We start from the raw sequence: 21,565 nt of genomic DNA on the forward strand, positions 1-21,565 counted from the left end.
GATGGCAAAAACAGTGAAGCAACTCCGTTCAGAAGTGTGCGCGTTCAAAGAACGGCAACCCGCCGCGTCGAAAACGGACATCTTGCGGCACTTTGTGGACGCAGGATACGCCCGTTCCGACATCTACAACATCTTGGCACTATTAGACAACAATCAGAGCATCGAAAGGAAGCCCGGTTCCGGACGGCCGACGACCCTGAACGACAAGAAGCTCCAAAGGATGTAGAAGTGGAAGACCGAGGGAAAAGTGGCTACATCGCTGCGTGCAACCGGCCTACCAGTGAAAAAGTACCTGGCGAACATGAACATACATGTCAGGAAGCGGAAGTCACGTCCACTGATTTCGGAGCTGCAGGCAATGACGCAACGGCAGCGGCTGAATAAGATGGTCAACTCGTTTTTCCCGGCGAATCGCGACGTGGTGGTGGCAACCCTGGATGGCAACGACTGGCAGGGCACTTCGTATTTTACTTTCCCCACGAAGGAAGTGAGCTCCGAGGTGAAGTTCATTTCACACATCAAGATCCCCAAGAAGGTGCTGCTGTGACTGACAATCAGCGAGAAGGGGATGTCAAAGCCGCTCTTCTTTCGCTCCAGACTGGCCGTGAACGAGGAAATTTATAGTACGAAATGCCTGCCGGAAGTTGCGTCGTTCATCAAGAAATACCATAAGGGCGAAGGCGCGGTGTTCTGGCCGGATCATTGGAGGAGATGGAGCTGAATATCGATGTGGTACCCAAGTCGGCGAACCCACCCAACGTCCCCCAGCTGCGTCCCATCGAGAATTTCTGGGCCAACCTGTAGCGTAAGATCTACTCCAACAAGTTTGTCGCGAAAACTGAGGAGGAATTGATAAATAAAACGAATGCCTACACGCATGTTTTCGTCCGCAATGGCGAATGTTCCGATTAACTGCCGGAAGGCCGCTCGCAAGGGCGTAGCATTTTTTTGCAAGTAAGCTTGGGAAAATTATCAAAAGAAATTATCTGTCTTAGCTGTTTTTTATCACCATCCGAAAAAAGTCCATTTTTTTTAATGCAAACGTTAATAGATCGTCCCTCAAATTATTAACTTTTCGTAACTTTCCTAAAGTTTCTCAATTTTTCTGAAGCATCTTAAAACTTATCTGATCTTTTCTGGACTTCTTAAAGTTCTTAAAATTTCTGAAAACTCAACTATCAATTGCCTATTGAATAAACGACTTCTTGGCGATTTTATTCAACTGCATACTGAATAATACTTGTACAATTTCCAATGATGACTTTTGTTAAGGCTTTGTTATTATTTGTAGTGTGATATGCTTATCTTAGAAGTATAGCTGAGCACTTCCAGGCTAAATAGTGAAAAAATATACACATTCATTAACAAATATTACGTTTCCATGGGAGCTCCATGATTCCATGGTGAGCTCCATTTTGAAATTGTAGTATTTATGAGGTTATGCAATTTTCAGTAGGATTAAATTTTGGTAATCCAAAAATTTTGTTAATAAGTATGGATTGTCAGCAATAGGTGTAATTATTGTAAATTTGAATGGGCAAGGTATCGAATGGGTGGTGTAAAAATTAATTGTAGTAGAAAAATGCAAAGTGGTGATGATAGTTGACACCGAGGAAAAATGGAGTTAGGAATGGATTGTATATTGGAATAGGAGGGAAGTAAAGGCTATGAGGAGATCGCCGTGGGGCCTCATAGCCTAGTCAGTAAATGCACGGTATTACCAAGCCGCAGGCGGCGGGTTCGATTCCAGTCCGGTCGAGGGAATCCTTCGGGTTGGAAATTTTCTCGACTTCCCTGAGCATAGAGTATCATTGTGCTTGCCACACAATATACAAATTCATGCATTGGTATTGGCATCGAAAGCTCTCAATCAATAACTGTGGAAGTGCATTTAGAACACTAAGTTGAGAGCACGCAATAAGCTAATATACGCTAAGCAATAAGCTTGAAATGCAAACAAGAAGAAGAAGAAGAGATCGCCATGATCACTTTACAAACGGCGTTTATGTGAGACACAAGTGAGTGATAAATTTGGAAGTTAATGAAGATGTACATCTCCTTAAGTGCCAATTTGGACTTCTACTATGCCACTTCATTGAGGTAAACGGAACTCAAATGATGCCACATCAACAAGTTCAACTTACACTCCTGATTAATTCAACAGGACCTTTTGTACTTCTGTACTTTTGTACATTTTGTGCCTTTGTGCTCAATTCTCACTCCCACACGAGTCGGCTTAAATCGGGAAGCGTCGAGTGTAAGCATAACAATCAAGGACTTCCTCTCTGGTCACCATTCAAAGACCGTTTAGGAGAGAGTTACCTCTGTCATTGAGTCCTAACCGTCAAAGGGGACTCTTTTTGGCGTGGCCAATGCGGTATCGCCCATGGTTCGTCGATTGCGCCAAAGAAAGGAGGCACCAATAGCCAAAGCCACGATCAAGCTTGTAACTGAATTGGAGTGGAAACGTCATTGCACGTGCCCCACCATCGAGTCCAACGATCAGCAATCCGCCATCGCAAAAAGTCAAACTGAGCCATCAAGTCGCCATCATTATCCGCGAGCGCTCGCCAGTACGTACTAGAACAAATGACCATTCCACAACACCAAAATCCAAAAAAAAAATCCACTTTACACCAACACAGTAATTTGAATTTTCCCATCAAACACATTCCAAGTTCTTAAATATAAATATATCGAATCCAAATTACATAGTTTCCGCACACCTTGTTCTGCGTGCCCCTTCGAATTATCGAAAAGCATGTTACTCAGTTCAGGGGCCTCGTACTGCTGTGCTAGTTATCCGGGAATCTTGGTCGAGCCAGGGTAAGTCTCTTCTAGTCTTCTTTGTTTAGTAGAATTTATGTACCATAAATGACTCCAAATGCAATAAGTTTTAATGACTCCATGGGGGGTTGAATTCTGGAGGTTTTTTTTTAGGAAAATTCAAAGGACATTATGAAAAAAAAATACATTAACTTTTTGACGATAAATGTAGGTAAACAATGTTAAGAATTCCAATGGTGTGGGATGGGCCAGGTGTAGTGGTTAGCATCCATGCCATTCAAGGTGCAGATCACGAGCTGTACGATTTATCTTTGAGATAATTAATTTTAAATATATTAACCAGATATGCAACGAAAACCTAAACAGTGATTTAACTATGAAAAGTTTTAGGCGTCACCCTCTTCATCCATAGCGGCATCCAAGCGTAATTACCTCTCACCCCAGCAGGCTTGGGTTCAATCCCAGTCGGCGCCGCCGGGATGTTCTGAGGCATATCATCTCTGATCACGCCTTCCTTCGCAAGGGAAGTAAAGCCGTTGGTCCCCGGTTCATGAGTTGATGGGTCGATAGGTAGGGTCCAGGTGTGGGAGCTGCCTTCCTGGCACGTCGGTAGCATTGGTGCTCAGCACGGAAAACAAGATCGACGGAAAAAAACAAACCAAAGGAAAAAAAAAGATTAATCGTTCAGCTCAAAACATTGAATTGGGACAATCATCATCATGATCAATAAAGTCAAGTGAATCAAGTAATGGATGGGGGAGATATCAGTAGTAATTTAATCAAAATCTATTATTTAACAATACCTAATGTAGGTAAGCGTGAATGTTTTACATGGATTTATTTTCCTTACTCGTTGATTCGTTAAAAGATGTCCTGTGCTTGATTTAATCAATTTTCCTACGAATTCTATTCAACCATCCAGTGCCAGTTTCGTTTCGGACTCTCCTCCATCATTTACAAGCTGCCTGCTACAAATTACATTCTCAATCGAACATCCACTAGCCACAGAGTGAAATCACTGCTTGTCATCCAAGTTCATAAGAATCCACTTCCCAAGGGATGACCTCACACCAGATGGCTACTAAATTTAGCTGCCACCACCAGAAGACGACTGAATTAAAATTGAATTAGCCGGACCGAATGGTCGATTCGATTGTCAACCGTCAGTCCAAGCGACTCCACCAAATCAGTAGATCAAAACCATAAAATAATATTGTCTTGACTGATCGCTTTCGAAAATTCGCGGTTCCCTTTGGGGAGTCGCGCATTCGTATGCAAGTCGACCGTCGCATCGTCGCCGAGACCAGGATGGCCAAAACCAATTGATTAGCACTTATTGGACATGACGTCCAGGAGCAACAAGAAAACTGCGTGGCTCGCTCCTGCCTGGGGACTCGCGTTTTCCCACAAAACCGTGCGTTGAAATCTTTTTCTGTCACAATAACATCAGTAGTAGTAGGCTAACCGTTCCCGTTCGCGCGCGCGATTATTCTTTGGCAGCTTGGATGTCTTTTTCTCTCTTTCTCACACTTGCTCGCTCGCTCGCAGCATATTTCGATGGAGGAGTTTCGGTGGAGCAGCAGCAGCAGCAAAAAATATTATTCCTCGCGCAGTGCTCTTCGGTGGGAGGGGGCCTGCTGTGGATGGATGATGCCTGCGCGTCTATGTACCGACGAACCTACCCTGGCCTGATGCTGTCGCGTGTATGTGTGTTGTTTAGCCGAGGATGAAAAGCGTGAGCACATGTAGAGAGTGTGGCTTTTGGGCAAAAAAAAAAACAAAATTTCCACGCTCCGTCACGATTGCGAGAACGATGATAACAGTGATGATGATGATGATGGTGATGATGATGACGATTGTTGGATGCTGCGATGCCAAATACATAGGACCGTGTGGTTACGCTTGTGTGTAGCAAATCTCCTCTCGGTTGCAATTTGTTCTCAGGATAGAAAAATAGCATCAGTAGGGTACATTCGTTTGAGCTGAGAGAAAAAAAGTAAGGAAAATATACTCCTGACACTCCGGAAAAATTAAAACGGGAAAAAAATGTTGCTCTCGCAGTTTGTGTATGTGTCATAAGGCTTCCAAAAGCGCGCGCTTTTGAAAAAAAAAACTCACATGCTCTTTCTCTCTCACACTGGTTCTTGTGTTGCGTTCTGTGTTTGAGATGGATGCAGTTTCTGCCACCCACCACCCACATCAATCACACATACACAAACACACTCTCACATAGATAAGCGAAAGAAAGCACAACAAAAGCAATCCAACAGCTGGCAGTCAACTGAGAGGGTGGAGGTGATTTGCGGTGCCTCCACGAAGTTTTTACCGGTTTTGTGAGTGACACACAATCGTGCGGTTTTTTTTTCGGCAAGGCTGTGCCTGTACATGGGCTTAAGAAAACATTTGAACAGTGAACGCAGTCCTGATGTGCAGGAGAGAAAAGAATGCCTCAATGTGAAGCGAGGTGATAGATACAATGCACATGAGAAGAATAATTGGTTCGTTTTCGCTTTTCTTGGGTGGTTTAGTGTGATGGATTACGACGTTAGTGGGACTCAAAATGTTACATAGATGCCCTGTTACATTTCGGTAGATGGTACGGAACGTGGAATCGGCAATCGATCTATCGATTGTAAATTTTCTTCCATTGTAAGGTCACATATTTTGCTACTTAAATGACATAGGGGAACTGGATGTAATGTCGGCCTAAATGCCCCTAATTTGGGCCCATACATAAATTCAGCAATGTACTAAATTTTTAATAGCGACCTAAAATATCCATTAGTACCGTCCCAATGACGCGTTCTTCTAGATAAAATTAATAAAAAACAGATTTTTAGCAATGGGCCCAATCTTAGATCCATAGGCCAACATTAGAGCCATTTCACCTATGTATTGAATCATTATTGTTGAAGGATTTTGTTTTCAAGCGACGGATTCTTGAAAATTACACTACACTTTCACAAACTGAAAGCGACTATTTCAATATTTTGAAAATTCCAACTTACTGTAACCAAATGCTGACCACGTCTTTTGTTTTTGACAACTGTCAAAAAGAGCTACATAGGGTAACGGGATGTAATGTTAGCTCATCCCCTCACTTCGGCCTATCAAGAAAATAACTAATTTATTCAGTAATAGTACAGAATAGCAATGAAAAACTTGTTTCGCATCTGCTGTGAAATTATAACTCGTAAATGAATTGCCTATTTTTGGACAAACATTTATTGTTCTTTTTCAAAGAAAAAGTTTAATGAAATTTTCTTAATTTTCGATGTCTAGGTGCCATAATCTTGCCGTATTATTGCACTAATGAAAATCTACACTGCGGTGGTCAACAAAAGCCTGATTATTTCATGATTTGAAAGGATTTACCTTTTTGTAATATGGTAGCCTAATCAATCAATAACACAGGTTCTACTAGTATTGTTAATTCAGAAAATTTAACACAAATTGCTCTTTAAAACTATGGGCCGAACTTTAGGGACGTCATTTTGAGACGTGTTTTTAATTATGGCCTACGAAATTTATATGATGACTTTATATTGGTATTGGTGACACCATTTACGCAGACGACGAGTCTGCCATTCTTTACTTCAGTAGGAAAATCCAATAATCAAATGTCAGTTTCGATAAACATAGCGAATGGTTTCTTTACCTTTTCACTTCACTGAAAAGTCCCGAAGGCAAAACGGGTCGAAACGGTACGTCAATGTGCGTCTTCAAAACTTCTGTAGCTCTTTACTCCTATGGGGAAATCCAATAAGCAAACGTCATTGGATGCGTGAATCATGGCGACTTTTTTCTTATTCGATCGCTCTACCGAAAAATCCCGTAGCTAAGTGTCAATCTTTGCGTGAAAATTCCATGTCCGTAAGAGAACTAGTTTTCTAAAAGGGTGTATACCCGTATGCTTCGTTCAGGATAATGTTACCCTACGTTGTCTTTTAATTTGGTCTTCTTTCGGCTCAGGTTGACACACCGGTTACTATGCCCCGAGAGGCAACATGCCTGCTCGGGGACTCAAAACGAACTATATATTTCACAATATTCTTTGGTTTAAATATACAAACATCACAATAAGGTATTTCATCACATCCAATTACAATCAAAACAATAACAACAAAAAATGACCAAAACAAAAACATCCACGTCTATAGTGTGAAAAGTGATGGCTGCACCACAATGTTTGGCCAGGATACGACTAGGCCCTACGTTGTGATTTTACAGTATGATGGAAATCGGCAAGGCGAAGACTTTTCCAGAGTATAATTAAAACACTGCAATTATTTACCACTTGGTTCACTGTTTTATTACCTCCGAAAGGCATCCTGCCTGCTCGGAGGAGGAACAAATAACTTAAACTATTTACAACAAATGAGTCCTTAAACATTATTCCTGAACAATAAAACTCACTCACAATAATTATTTACAACTAAAAACAACCATACAAAAGGTAAACAATAACAAATGCATACAAAACACTATAATACAAACAATGTGGATCGCATCGCTACCATCGTTCCGGGGGGCTTTTACTGGCAACGCTTTATATATTCAAATGCCGTAGAGCCCGGCACCGATGGTGCGATCCAACACCGTATATGAAAAAAAAAATAATAAAACTACCCAATAGTTGAATTATTTAATATTAGTTTTTAGAAATACCTCTCATGTTGAGATATACAAAATAGCCAATGAGTAAAAACTCTGCCATTTATAGCTAACACGATTGTTTACATTCGTCATGCATGCAGCTGATCGAATCTTCCGTCCGCTCCGCCAGCTCCTGGCGACATAATAAGCAACATGACCCACTAATGTAAACATTCATTGCAGTTGTTCCTGAATTGATTTAAATTTTGGTATTTCCTACAAGCTAACTAAGAATTGATAAAATGCACTGTAGGAAGTGATCCAATGTTTCATTAATTAACTGAAATATGATTCTGTTCATAGGTTTTGGCTGAGGTCATCGCGTAAAATGAGCTATACCTCATTACTATAATTCCTTGTGCGTCAATTTTTTTTTTAAGATTTAGCATTAATCAGTATGTTTTTGAAATACAATTTAACTTCATAAAGCACACGGCCGTTGAATTTGAGTTATATTTAAGTTCCATTCAATCAAATTCGCAAAAATGCAGGTCACTCAAAGAATGAGTAAAATTTTCCTCGGTTTTCCAGAAAAAATGTTTCGAATATGAGGAAAATCGAAAGAGGTTTCACTCAGTCTATTAGTATACTCTTAGACTGAGTAAAATTTTTGTCGATTTTCTTCATATTCGAGCAGATTTACGAAGAAAAGCGAGGAACATATTACTCAGTCATGAGTGACCTACATCTTTGCGATTATGAGTGAAAAACCACTAAATTTTGAGTCGATATCATCGGTCGTACGTTAAAATTCCGATTTACTTCTAGAGCAACATGTGATCTAAGAGAAGAAGTGACAATACGGGGGCGAAAATGAACCACTTTTCTGTCAAACGTGAACCAGCTCCTGATTGGCCGATTTCATGTGCGTAAGATAGAGATAGAGATAGATAAAGATAAACATAGAGATAGAAATAAAAGAGGAAGAAGCCAATTGTCACCTCTTCCTCTTAGCATGTGATAAGTTCCTATGAACCGAATGTAAATCATAATTTTACACGATTGCTCATGAATCACAACACGTCCACGCAAACTAACTACACAATTTGATAGAGCACACTTACTCTACCAGATGCTGCTGTTGGTTTGCCGGAATGAGCCTTAATCCGTGAGAAATCGACGTTTAAAGCCATTGTTTACATTTGGAACATAGGTCCATTTCACATGTTGATCTAGAATTGACTTGACAGTTCGTTATATGTGTGTGGTCGTGAGATGATCGATTTGGCATTGTGGTTTATGTTATCTGTATCAAGTGGAAAGAAAACACTGTTTCTTTCTTCCTCATAAGTTCTGACGCGAGAAGTATAACTGACGTCAACATTGTGATTACGAATGAACTATAAGGAGTGAAAAAGAAGTTCGATTTCACATGTCGGACCTTTGTAGATCGAGGGCCATCTTCGATAGGCTGAAGTTGTATCCATTTATAGACCCAATTTGAGTACAGTAGACCGACATTACATCCACGTACCTGGAGAGTTTGCATGCTAAAATGGTGAATTTTATAATTTTTCTGTCGTGCCTAATTCATATCCAAATAATAAGGATATTTAAGTTTGCATGTTGGCCGTGAAATATCCTTTACAGGTCAATTATTAAATAAGATATGGCATAAAATGTAATTGAAGGCTTAATATTAGACCAAGGTTAGGGACATGTACCCTACAGTTGCGATTTTTACAGAACTATTTTTCCATGTTCTTCTCGCTGTTAATGTTACCCATTCTATTTTCGTATTAGTAATGAGTTATTCTTGTTAGACAACAAATATTAAAATATCGGCTCCGGAAAACTAAGGCAATCGAGCCTTCAAAATAAATGATTTTGAAAAAAAAAAAGTTCCTTTCAGCTAACGAACGCTTAGTGTAATAACAATAGGACTTTTTAAGGTCTCGGGAGCAAAGCCCAACATCAAAATGTTAGTAAATCGAAATCAAATTTTTAAGTCATCAACAAATTAATATCATAATCTGGACCTGTTAGATCTTGGGCGGAACGCTTCGGAATATTTAGAAAAATAGAGTGCACGCTTGATCCACTTAAGGATACATTATTGACTGCTCTCGAGAACGTTATGTCATTTTCATATCTTGTTTAATCAGGGTCCTAACAATCGTTACGTCGGTTATAGCAAAGAAGAATACTAAAATGAAACAGTCGAAAGAAAAAAAATATATTTTAGTGTCCTCTTTCACGGTTCCTTTTATCCAATAAATAACCCCCCTATGCAAGGTAATTTTGTGGTTTCGCTGCCCCCTCGGTAGAGATGAAATTTTGCACTCTTTTTATTTATCAAAATAATCACAACCAATCAGAGATGTCCCATTTTTCAATTACTCGATTAACAACTAATCGATTATTTTTTGTTCGCTGTGCTGTCATTTTTCCACCACTGAGAGTGCAGCATATGTTTGAAACGATGGGTCACTTCTAGACTCCTCTAGAGAAGCTAATGCTTATATCGGCATGATATAACCGATTACAAATATTTTACTTTTCGGTTCGTTAATCGATTAATCGATTATTCGAATGAAAATCGGCCATCACTAGATGAATGTAAAACGTCATTTCAAATATAAAGATCGTACATAAATAATGACATGATTTGAAAAGGACCGGGACTAATCACAAATTACGTCCCCACGGTAACTGAAATAAACACGAGTGCTCACCGGTTGGTCATAGATTGTTAGATGTAAGAGGAGCGATGGCCTGAACAATACGTAAAGTGAAAATCGAAACATTGACCGTCGCGTGAAAGTGGGACTCAATAAAGGCCAAAGTGCTTTTTCGTAGCTTTTAGTTTTCGAAGTTGAAAGATCGTCGGTTGCAGTGGCTCGCTTACTGAGCAGGATAACGAGGTCTAAGGTTCTTTCATATTTAATAAAAATTAATGGTCAAATCGCTCGATTTGTCAATTGCTATAGTTGTTAATATGTTGTAACAGCAACTCAATGATTTAAAAGGAACTTGTTTGCCTAGTGGCCAGTGTTGGAAAAGTTCGCGATATTTCACGAAGTTCACCAAGGGAAAAGTTCGCGAGTCATAGGGAACTTTGATGAACTTTTCCATCACTCCTAGTGGCAAACTTTTTTGCTTACTGAGCAGAAGATCGTGGGTTCAATCCCAAGCTCCTTCGCGTTATATGATCGTTAGGACATCAATTTAGCTTATCAAACGAACTATGCTGCAAACCCAACCCTCTTACCCTATATCCAAGTGATTCCTCGTGGAAATGCAGAGGATTTCTTGGCTTCCATCAAAGCGAGTGTCACGTCAACACATTCCTACCCATTCCTTTCTTGACCTGCGTTCGGGCGCGGCCGGCGCTGGTATTGCCTAGTTTGAGATCACCAGTTTTTACACATTGAGGATGATTGCTAGTCCCAGCATCGTCTATTGGTTCACTGTGTAATTACAGCTGATCTGTCAATAACAGAGTAGCAACCGTGGGCGGTCAATCATGCTCATGCTTATGATTATGCTCAAATTAATATCATTATTTGATTTCAGATTACGATTGACAAATGCATTGAAGTATTTCTTACTCGATTTACGAAAAATAACGCGGAACGTTTCAAACGTTTTCTCGTAAACGACATATTGCGCATTTTGCACCAAACTCACTTGCACTTGACTCCTGCGCTGAAAATAGTCTTTCAAATATGTTCAAATTGTTAAATTAAATTAAAAATTATTAATCTTCAAAGTTCTAACATCACTAGTATATCGGGAACTTTTGCGGTTTCATCCGAGACGTGCTCAGTTATTGAAAATATAATCCAGGACATATAATGTGGCCTCCAATGATCTATATTTTGATTGTCATGTAATTTGACGTGTGATGAGTTTTGGGCAAAGTTAGAAAATGTGGGTGCCCATTACGAACAACAACCAACCAACATGTCAACACGTCCAAGCCTCCCTTAGGTTAGTCGGTAAAGGCGCAGCTATAAAGCAAGATCATGTTGGAGGTGGCTGGGTTCGATTCCCAGTCTGGCTTAGGAATTTTTCGGGTTGGAAAATTTCTCGACTTCCCTGGTCATAGAGTATAATTGTACTTGCCACACAATTATACTAATGCAAAAATGGTAGCTGGCATCGAAAGCTTTCAATTAATAATAATGCAAGAACACTAAGTTGAGAGCACGCAATAAGCTTATATGCGATAAGCCAAAGAAGAACATGTCCAAAAGACTGATGCAAAATTTTAAATTTCCGCTCCACAGTGCTCAAACGGTTCCAAATTGGGCCTTGATTAGCCTCCCAAAATTTGAATTAATTTAGTAAGAAACTGGAAATTACCATGGAGAAACCATAATTTCGATTCATATCTATCTCAAAATTCACCAGTTCACTCTACTTTAGAAAATGATAGCTAAGCTTGTTGAAATTTTTTTCAGCTACAACTTTGTTCAAGACCACTTTTCGATCAAATGTAAGGAACAAAAATTATTAATTTCTCACCCCAATGAGTCTGGGTTCAATCCCAGCCGAGGTCGGTGGGATTTTTCTGAGGCATAAAAATCTCTGGTCACGTCTTCCTTCGGAAGGGAAGTAAAGCCGTTGGTCCCGGCCCATGTGTGTTTGAATGGGTACGATATCCTACGCAAGGGTGTGGTAGCTGTATTCCTGCACATTCGATTGCCGTCAATGGATGGCAATCGATGTCCGTCGGTGATTGGCACTAGATTGCGGAACAGAGACCGACGTTAAATAAAGGAAAAAAAAAAAATTATTAATGATTCAAGTCACTGATGTCTTATGATTATGATCAATCAACTGTTCAGCAGGTAACATTGGTGTTTATGGCGCGTAGAATAGAGGACAAAAATCATGGCTACTATGTCACACTGCAGAATACAGTGTTGCCCACAATACAGTTGCTTAATCTTGCCATAAGATTATCAATCTCTTAAACAATTAATAACTATTTAGTTTGACGTTTGGCTGAAAAACGATTTTCTGCAAAGCTGTAGCTAATAAAAAATCCCATTATTCTTATGGAATAGAATTTGTTAACAGTACAATATGTAAAAAGGCTAGAAGACAATGAACAAAAAGTTTTGTTTTCCCATAGTAATTTCCATATAAACTTCAAATGGTTTGTGCCCAGTCCGTTTCTTATCAAATGAGTTTAAACTTTCGGAGGCTAATCAGGACGCGATTTGAAACCGTTTGAACACTGTGGAGCGAAAATTTCAAATTTTGCATCAGTCTAATGCCCAAGCTAACATGGCCGTCGCGTCACATGATGAATATTGCATAATCAGAGTTTTGTCACATCCTTGGGAGCTTTCCGAACCTGTTTGAGTGAGGGTAATGTGGCCATCAATGATCAAGATTTAAAATTTTCATGATTCGCATGATGGCTGTCAACAAAAGTTAGACTCTGCCCTTACCTAAGTCTTCTGAAACATGTTTGGATTGATAGATTTCCTTTATTTGTGAGATTTTCAGCCGCAGTCGGGTTTATCTTCGAAACATGTTTGGATGTTAGTAATGTGGTTCATGAACCACTGAACTTAATGTTGAGTTCTTAAATGTTTTCGCGTGATAGGTTTTGGTTCAAATCATAAATTGGCCATTTCCGGGCACCGCAAACATGTCCAGGTGTGACCAAAGTCGACCTTGGTACTCAATGTTGCTGTTAATGATATCAGCTTTGAATTATAATGTAATAATGTGTCGCATAATAGATTTAGATTTAAGCCAAAATACGACCACTTCATCAGGGGTACTTAGAACATAATCGTCAGTCCAGGAATGTTTGTTCGATGGAACATTTCACAGGATTTCTTAAAATTTTCTCAAGTATACCACAATTTTCTCCGAGTTCTTGTCAAAGTCATTCAGAAGGCGTGATCAGAGATTTTATGCCTAAGTGGGTGAGAGGCAATCACGCTATAGTGACTGGTGCCGCTATAACTCATTTTAATATTCCCTTGAAATAATCGTCTGATTTCCCAGTTCAGAGTTCTCCGCCGAATTGCAATTGGAGTTTGTTCCTTTTTTTTTTTTTCCTTAGGTTTGTTTTTTCCGTCGATCTTGTTTTCCGTGCTGAGCACCAATGCTACCGACGTGCCAGGAAGGCAGCTCCCACACCTGGACCCTACCTATCGACCCATCAACTCATGAACCGGGGACCAACGGCTTTACTTCCCATCCGAAGGAAGGCGTGATCAGAGATGTTATGCCTCAGAACATCCTGGCGGCGCCGACTGGGATTGAACCCAGGCCTGCTGGGGTGAGAGGTAATCACGCTTACCACTACACCACCGGCGCCGTTGAGTTTGTTCCTAAATATCTTGAAATCATCTTCAGAATTTTTTTGTAGATCCATGAAATTCTCGTCCACATTTCCTAGATAGTCTTCAAAAATTCACATAATTTTTTCACAAAATGAGGTCTGAATGCTCCTAGAGAATTATTGATATTTTCCTGAAAAATTAATTTTCTCTAGCATTTTCGTAAGTATTCTACTAAAATCCTCTTGGGATTCCCTCAACATTCTCTTATTGTTACTCATCAGTATTGCTTTGGGATACCATTACTTATTTAAGATTTTCAATTTTAATTCTACTCAAAAATGCATTGGAGTTTTTCTCAATCTCCAATCAAATGTTCCTAAAGCTCTTTTGGAATTATCCTAAAATACCCATTGATTTCTACTCAGAAGGTTTGATTTATTACTAGTTTTGAATTCTGCTCATTACTACTACTCTTTCTAAGGAAATTCTTCCAAAAATACCAATGAGTAAAGCTCAATTTGCTTATCAACCAGGCAAATCAACAATTACAGCATTACACACTCTTGTCTCAAAAATCGAAAAATCCTTCGAAGCAAAGGAGGTATTAATGGCTGCCTTTCTTGATATTGAAGGAGCATTTGATAATGCATCTTTTAAATCAATGGAAACTGCCATGAAAAGACGTGGGTTTAATGAAAGCGTAATATATTGGATAGTAGAAATGTTATCGAATCGTGAAATAACATCAAATCTTGGAGAGTCAACCATAAAGGTAACAGCTGCTAAAGGCTGTCCTCAAGGAGGCGTCCTCTCTCCTCTTCTATGGTCGCTAGTAGTAGACGAGCTTCTTATTAGTCTTGAATCGCTAGGGTTTGAAATTATTGGGTTTGCGGATGATATAGTGATAATAGTCCGCGGAAAATTTGATGAAATCATATCAAGCAGAATGCAGACGGCATTAAATGTAGCTACACTGTCGTGCAAGAATGAAGGATTGAAAATAAATCCTTCAAAAACAACGATTGTACCCTTTACAAAAAGACGAAAAGTCTTATTTTCAAAACTTTCTTTGGAAGGAACAGAATTAAAATATTCTTCGGAAGTAAAATATTTAGGAGTAACTTTAGATAGCAAGCTCTATTGGAATGTACATTTAGAACAAGTAATAAAAAAAGCAACCAATGCTCTTTGGATTAGTAAAAGGACGTTTGGTAAGAAATGGGGACTCAAACCTAAAATGTTACATTGGATTTATTCGGCTATAGTAAAACCAAGAATAATTTATGCATCACTAGTTTGGTGGCCAAAAACAGTGCAAAAAACAGCTCAACAAAGACTTGAAAAACTGCAGAGGTTGGCCACTACCTCCATAACTGGAGCAATGCGCAGTACTCCATCTAAAGCCTTAGAAGCTTTGCTTAATCTTCTTCCTTTACATCAATTCATTCAACTGGATGCAATGAAGAATGCTCTCAGACTCAGACGAACAAAAGAGCTCTTTGAAGGAGATCTTAAAAATCATATGAGCATCTTGAAAGAGATTCAATTAAGTCCACTAATTTTAAAGAATGAAGATTTTATGGCAAAAACTCATGAATTCAACCATCTATTTAATGTGTTTAATACAACACGCAATGATTGGGAGACTGGAGGGCCGTTGATTCGTCCTGGGTCTATAACATTCTACACGGATGGCTCAAAACAGGATAACAGGGTAGGGGCAGGAATAACAGGTCCCGGAATTAACTGTTCTGTAGCAATGGGTAAATGGCCAACAGTATTCCAAGCAGAAATATTTGCGATTCTAGAATGTGTAGAAATATGTTTAAAAAGAAATTATAGGAATGCAAACATATGCATTTTTTCGGACAGTCAAGCAGCATTGAATGCCCTTAAATCAATGATCTACACTTCAAAGTTAGTGTGGGAATGCTATAATCAACTTCAGAAATTGTCCTGTCGTAACAAGGTAAATCTATATTGGGTTCCTGGTCATTGCGGCATTGAAGGAAATGAAAAAGCTGATCAATTAGCAAAGCTTGGCTCATCCCAGAAATTTATTGGTCCCGAACCATTTATTGGTCTATCGCCTTCTAATCTGAAAATGGAATTAAAGAACTGGGAAAAAAGCAAGGTACAATACAATTGGAATAATACCTCAACAGCCCGGCAATCTAAACAATTCATTAAGCCCAACGTTTTGAGTACGCAAAGGTTACTCAATCTTTCCAAAAAAGATTTAAGCACCTACACTGGATTAATAACAGGATATTGTCCTAGTAAATATCATTTTAAAAAAAATGGAAAGCTTAGCGACGATAGATGTCGCTTTTGTTATTTGGAGAGCGAAAGCTCTGAACATTTATTGTGTGATTGCACTGCTTTATTTAATAAACGATGCAGATTTCTTGATAAAGGACTCACCGTACCTGAAGAAATTTGAACCAGTATACCCAATAAAGTTGTAAACTTCATTCGAAGTGCAATTCCATATTGGGATAATGCCGATGATCAATGATGAAGATCACTCTACATAGTGGTTGATCATCAAAACACACGGCAAATAGTAAAAAGAGGATACACCACAATAGATCAAAACACTGGTCGCAGTGGTAAATGTCCACGACACGGGAAAAAAAGGAACCTCCCAAAGAGATTTCCCTTTTGAATCCCAAGAAAGATTTGAGCTGATTAAATGGTAAATAAGCCACTTTTGACCTGAATAAGCATATTTTTGCTTGAATATGTTTCTATCCAGCTGTCAATGGTTGTTGGGATGTTGTCAGAAATTAATCATCTTCTTATAATTTCTACGGAACTTAGATTCAGATATCCTTGAGGTTGCTTTATAAATTCTCATGGAGTTCATGTCAGAATTCCTTTGGAGAGCTTGTTAGAATTGTTTTGCAAATATCCTCAGAACTTCCTTTGGCTTTTTCTATTTATTTGCAATTACTTCATTTGATCAGGCTTAACCAAACATGAATGAACATTGCAGGGTTGAGTTTTCTTGTTTACTATGCAATAAAATAAATACAATCAATCTTAAAACTACACACTTAGAAATACCTAATCTTACACGTAACGGAATCCATCTTTGACATAAAGGATGAGATGTAAACTAACATGTCATGTAAAATTAAGTGCTCCAAGTCTGAAAAATTCAAAAGTAAGTTTGTCAAAATTGACGCCCATATATGTATGTCTCAGAGAACCTACATCAATGTTTTTAAGTGTGTACAGTAAAGCAGTTCCATACGAAAAGCACCTTATCCTCCGCTATAAAATATCCATTTCTTTCATCAGAATGGGATTAATGGGTTTCACTAATATGGCAAGCTCGTCAAATCGTGGTCTTCACTCATACGCCCATCGTGAAATGTTTGCTTCCAAGGTCGACAACAATAGGATCGACAGAGCAAACTGCAGATGATGAACAAAGCACACCAAATAATAGCTGCTATCGAGTATACAGACGATCGCGTGATACACATCGAGAGGTACTACTGGTAGCTGCCGACTGCTGATGAGCTGAGAACAAACTAAACTTCATTTAAATTTTTCACTAAATTCAATTTCTCATAGACTTTACATAGATAGATTTTCCTTACAATTCACAAAGATTTCTCCCCGAATTATCATGTTATTCTGCTCATAACTACCTATAATTTTCCATAGAATTCACCTGAATTAGAGGGGAACTAGCCAGTGGCTGAAAGCCCTTATAAACAAGAAGAAGAACAAATCACCTAAAGTTGCAAAACCCTTCAAATTCTTGTCAGAACTTTGGAATTATTTTCTTAATTTCACATGAATACATTCCACAATTTCCTAAGGGATTCCACAGATACAAAGCAAGACCATGATAGAGTTGGCTTTTTTCTCGGTTAAGTTTAGATATTTTTTGGTTTGCAATATTTCTCGACTTCCCTGGGTATAGCTTTGATTGTACTTGCCACACAAAAATGCATGGAACAGGCATCGAAAGCTCTCAATTAATAACTGTGGAACTGCATTTAGAACACTTAGTTGAGAACATGCAATAAACTACTATGCGATAAGCAATAAGCTTCAAATGCGAAGAAGAAGAAGAAGAATTTTCTTCAAAATACCATTGAGTTTATGTCAATTCTTATCTACATTCTCTTGAAAATCATTCTACGTCTTCTTCATTCCTTTATATAACATCGGTCTCTGTTCCGCAATCTAGAGCCAATCTCCGACGGACATCGATTACTATCCATTGAAGACATTCGAATGTGCAGGAAGGCATCTTTCACACCTACGTAGGATATCGCACCCATTCAATTCAACACACAGGGGCCGGGACCAACGGCTTTACTTTCCTTCTGAAGGAAGACGTGACCAGCGATTGAACATAGACTTAGGCTAGTTCATCTCTCACGCATAATTTTGGTACTGAATTAGAAGGTGACAGATCTTTTTCTACCCCTCGGTCTGCCTCTGGCTACGTCTATGGAGTAAATTTCAATGTTATGTATTTCGTGGAATTTTTGCTAAGTTCATACTCTTTTACTTCTCCCTTTCTGCTTGTCGATTTCATCACTCCTTCTCTACGGCGCTGCCCGGAACATGTCCAGATATGGCCAATGAGGTTGTGGTTACTCAATATGACTTCCATTGATCCTAATTTTGAATTCTCATGTGAATCGCATGCCAAATTTTGGCCAGAGTCAAAAACAACTAGAACATGCCCATAAGTGGCCGATGTACTCCTGCGCACTTGATATTACCACTATTGTTCTTGTTTTAAAATTCTTCTGCACAGCAAAAAAATATATTTTATTCTCATCAAAGTGGATGCACTTCAATCGTGTCGAAAATATGATGTTCCCGTTTTCTAAGTCCTGCCTCGCAGATCGTGACATTCTTAAAACATGTCCCCTAAACCACGGGTTGAATTTCCATGTAGATGTGTGGAATGTGCTCCAAATTCTGTATTTTTCTGTTGTTCTTGATAGTCTAGTAGGATGTCATGGAAATCTCGCAATGCATAAAGGTAAAAAATCGAAAAGACATGCAAAGCTTATTTTTGAAAATTTTGGATGAAGCTAATGACATTTCAAACTTAAACTAAATTTAGTTAAACTGTTCTGAACAGGTAGATACTGCCTATCAAAACAAGAAAAAGTTTGCGATATTTCAAACAATGATAACAAATTGAACATAGTACAAATCCGGTATTGCCTAAGAAATAGTTGACATTGTGACTACTGAAAAATGCATAAGCAGGCTGCGATTGTAATTTTTTGTTAAAACATTTTCATTGGACTAGCAATTGCACTCTTAATCATAGCCTTCATTTTGTTTTCTCAAAATTGTGCTTCAAATTCTACAAATTGAATTACATCTTCTGAACATCATAAATTTTTGATGAATTATTCTAAGTGCATATTCACGAAGCTCTCATCATAACTCAAAATGTTATCACGCAACCCCAAACGACTACCAGCGTGTCCTAGCTGGCAAAATTCCACACCAATAGCCCCCGGACGACTGTAGTGCATTTTTCCGCACACTAAATCCTAGCAAGCGCATTTATATTTAAATACATTTTTCTATCGGAACCTGCAATTTTTTTTTTCGCCTTCCTATGACCAACAACAGCATTCAAGTGACCAACGCGTAAACATGCAAAAAGTCTCCACATTCGACGATGACGATGACGACGACGACGACGGTTGCTGCGGAGGTCATTCGAAACGATATTTTTTGTCCTTCCTTCACAGCCTCTGCGCTCTCGCATGTATGCATATTCCGATCTCCAATGACACCCATTGCCGGGTACGCCAAGAATCCCGGTTGGAAAACAGCATCGCCGGTCGAAGAGCTGAGGGGTATTTGGGCATTGCTTCCAAATGGTCGCGGCCCTGGTAGTCCGTTGCAGAGGAACCTATTGGAACCATTCCATCGAGTTGACCATCGCGTAAGCTCTAGTCTAGCCCGTGGATCCAAGCAGGCAGGGCTGGAAGGTGACCAAAGCAATCGTCGTACAGTTGATTCATTTTTTTCCTCGCCTACTGTGCTGTGTGTATATTTTCTCTCGCACTTGTGAGGCAGATGCGAGGAGGGTGATGGGCGCGTTGTTGCTACTTGCACCGTGGACCACCAGGATGGGGGAACATTTGTGGGGCGTAATGTGAACGCTTGAGTGTCCTGCGAGCGGCTATAAGTATGATGGGTAGCTTAATTTTTTTTGCTATGCATGCTCTCTCCTAGTGCTGCAGCTAGGAGGAAAAAAAGCACATCGCGAAATAGCCACCGCCTCCTATGTTGCTGCTGCGAACGATTGCTGCTCACGCGGTGGTGGGATGAGAATAAATACAGTTTGATTTAGCTGAAATGAGATAGAGAGCAAGTGTACCGAGTGCGAGGCGATGCTATTTTTTCGAGGAAATTTACGTACATTCGAGAAATTTTTGCGATTTTTTTTTTCCTGTGCGCTTCTCATGAGTGCTTTTTCTGGGTCCGAAAATGTACGACACATAGATTAATCTTCCGGGGCGCGTCTGGGAATAGTGGGCGCTGGTGGATATTTTTCGCATTTGCAATAGAACCATGATGGAGAAGGGGGTTACAGCAGGAGGGGGTGAGGCGAGAGCGATTTCAGTGTGTATGAAGTTATGAAAGCGCAAATATCGTTGCTTTTTATTCCTGTAGATATCGCGCGGACCAAATTCTGGAAATTGATGATTCTTTTTTTTTTTCGCTGGAGCTCGTCTATATTTTTGCTTCCACTTGCACTCCATTGCTGGTGCACGGAATAATGGAACGATGGGAATGAGAGCGTCCACTTGTCCATGTAGGATTTGATTTTAATTACTAAACATACATAAGGATTCGCCTGTAGTTTTTATGTGACGGTGTATTTTTTGAGCCTCTTTTGCCTCGCTTGCTTTGGAGTTGGTTGGAAGTATTTTGCCACAATACATATTTAATGAAATCCGCTAGAGAGAGGAAAAAAATGGAATGCCTCGATCGATAGCAGAGATCGGTTTGTTGGTCTAGGTTTAAGAAATAAAAAATGTCATGAGTATTGAGTCTTCAAGTTTGAATTTGATAATTATTTTAGGGGATGTTTTAAATTTTTTTAAAAGTTAATAAAGTCTAGAGTTCAAAAAACAATTCCCATTTATCGCTCAAATTTGGAAAGTGCTAAAAACTATTAATATAAAACTTATTTTATCCACTTATGATGATGGTCAATTCTAAATATAGCTACAAAGTTGAAAATTGCCGTTTCTAGCGTGGGAGATGGTCTCAAGCGGTTCCGTGATTGCAAGAGTGTGCCTCGGAAGGTTAAAAAAACGTCGTGCTGTAGTTTTGGATCGGCAGCTGAACTGGAAGGTGTTGAGGTCGATCAAAAGAAACCCAGGACTCTCGCATCGGGATGTCGTCAAAAAAAATACGGTGTCAGCCGTAGTACCGTACGGAGGATCCGTCTGCGAGCTCGTTACCGTTCATTCCGTGCTTCTGAGCAACCGAACAGGACGATGACGCAGAATCTAGAGGCCAGAACATGCTGACGAAGTACAGAGCTTCTCATGGACGACGGAAGCTATGTCAAGATGGATTTCAGGTAGGTTCCCGGACAAAAAATTTATCTGGCCACAGCATGGGGTGATGTCACCCCGTAACGTGGGTAGATCACCTTTTCGTGGTACGTTACGGGATGTAAGATCTACCACCGATTCCTAGTCTTGACTACTTCAAACTAGGGGAACTGGATTTTTCAGTATTCAAAGGAACACATGTTAGTCCTTATTATTTTTTATGCCTCAAAACATTCCAAATCTGACCACTAGAGGCACTGCTTCTAAGTGGACCAAACTTTATGTATAAATTGT

The 21,565-nt window shown here is 39.4% G+C and overlaps 2 protein-coding genes across 4 annotated transcripts in view; both read left to right on the top strand.

The window, feature by feature from the left end:
- LOC135708749 (rab-like protein 6) overlaps nt 1-13,935 on the top strand; it is a 376,690-nt gene extending 362,755 nt beyond the window's left edge. Inside the window, exon 5 of the mRNA XM_065230884.1 lies at nt 13,922-13,935. The gene's annotated coding sequence lies outside the window, so the exon portion shown is untranslated. The remainder of the gene's footprint in view (nt 1-13,921) is intronic.
- Nucleotides 1-21,565, top strand: part of pdm3 (pou domain motif 3) — a 265,904-nt gene that overhangs the window by 184,942 nt on the left and 59,397 nt on the right. The gene's annotated exons all lie outside the window — the stretch shown is intronic.

The sequence above is a fragment of the Ochlerotatus camptorhynchus genome, unplaced genomic scaffold (assembly GCF_037179485.1).
Source record: "Ochlerotatus camptorhynchus isolate MF236.1 unplaced genomic scaffold, CSIRO-AGI_Acam_v1.1 ptg000334l, whole genome shotgun sequence".
Classification (NCBI taxonomy): domain Eukaryota; kingdom Metazoa; phylum Arthropoda; class Insecta; order Diptera; family Culicidae; genus Ochlerotatus; species Ochlerotatus camptorhynchus.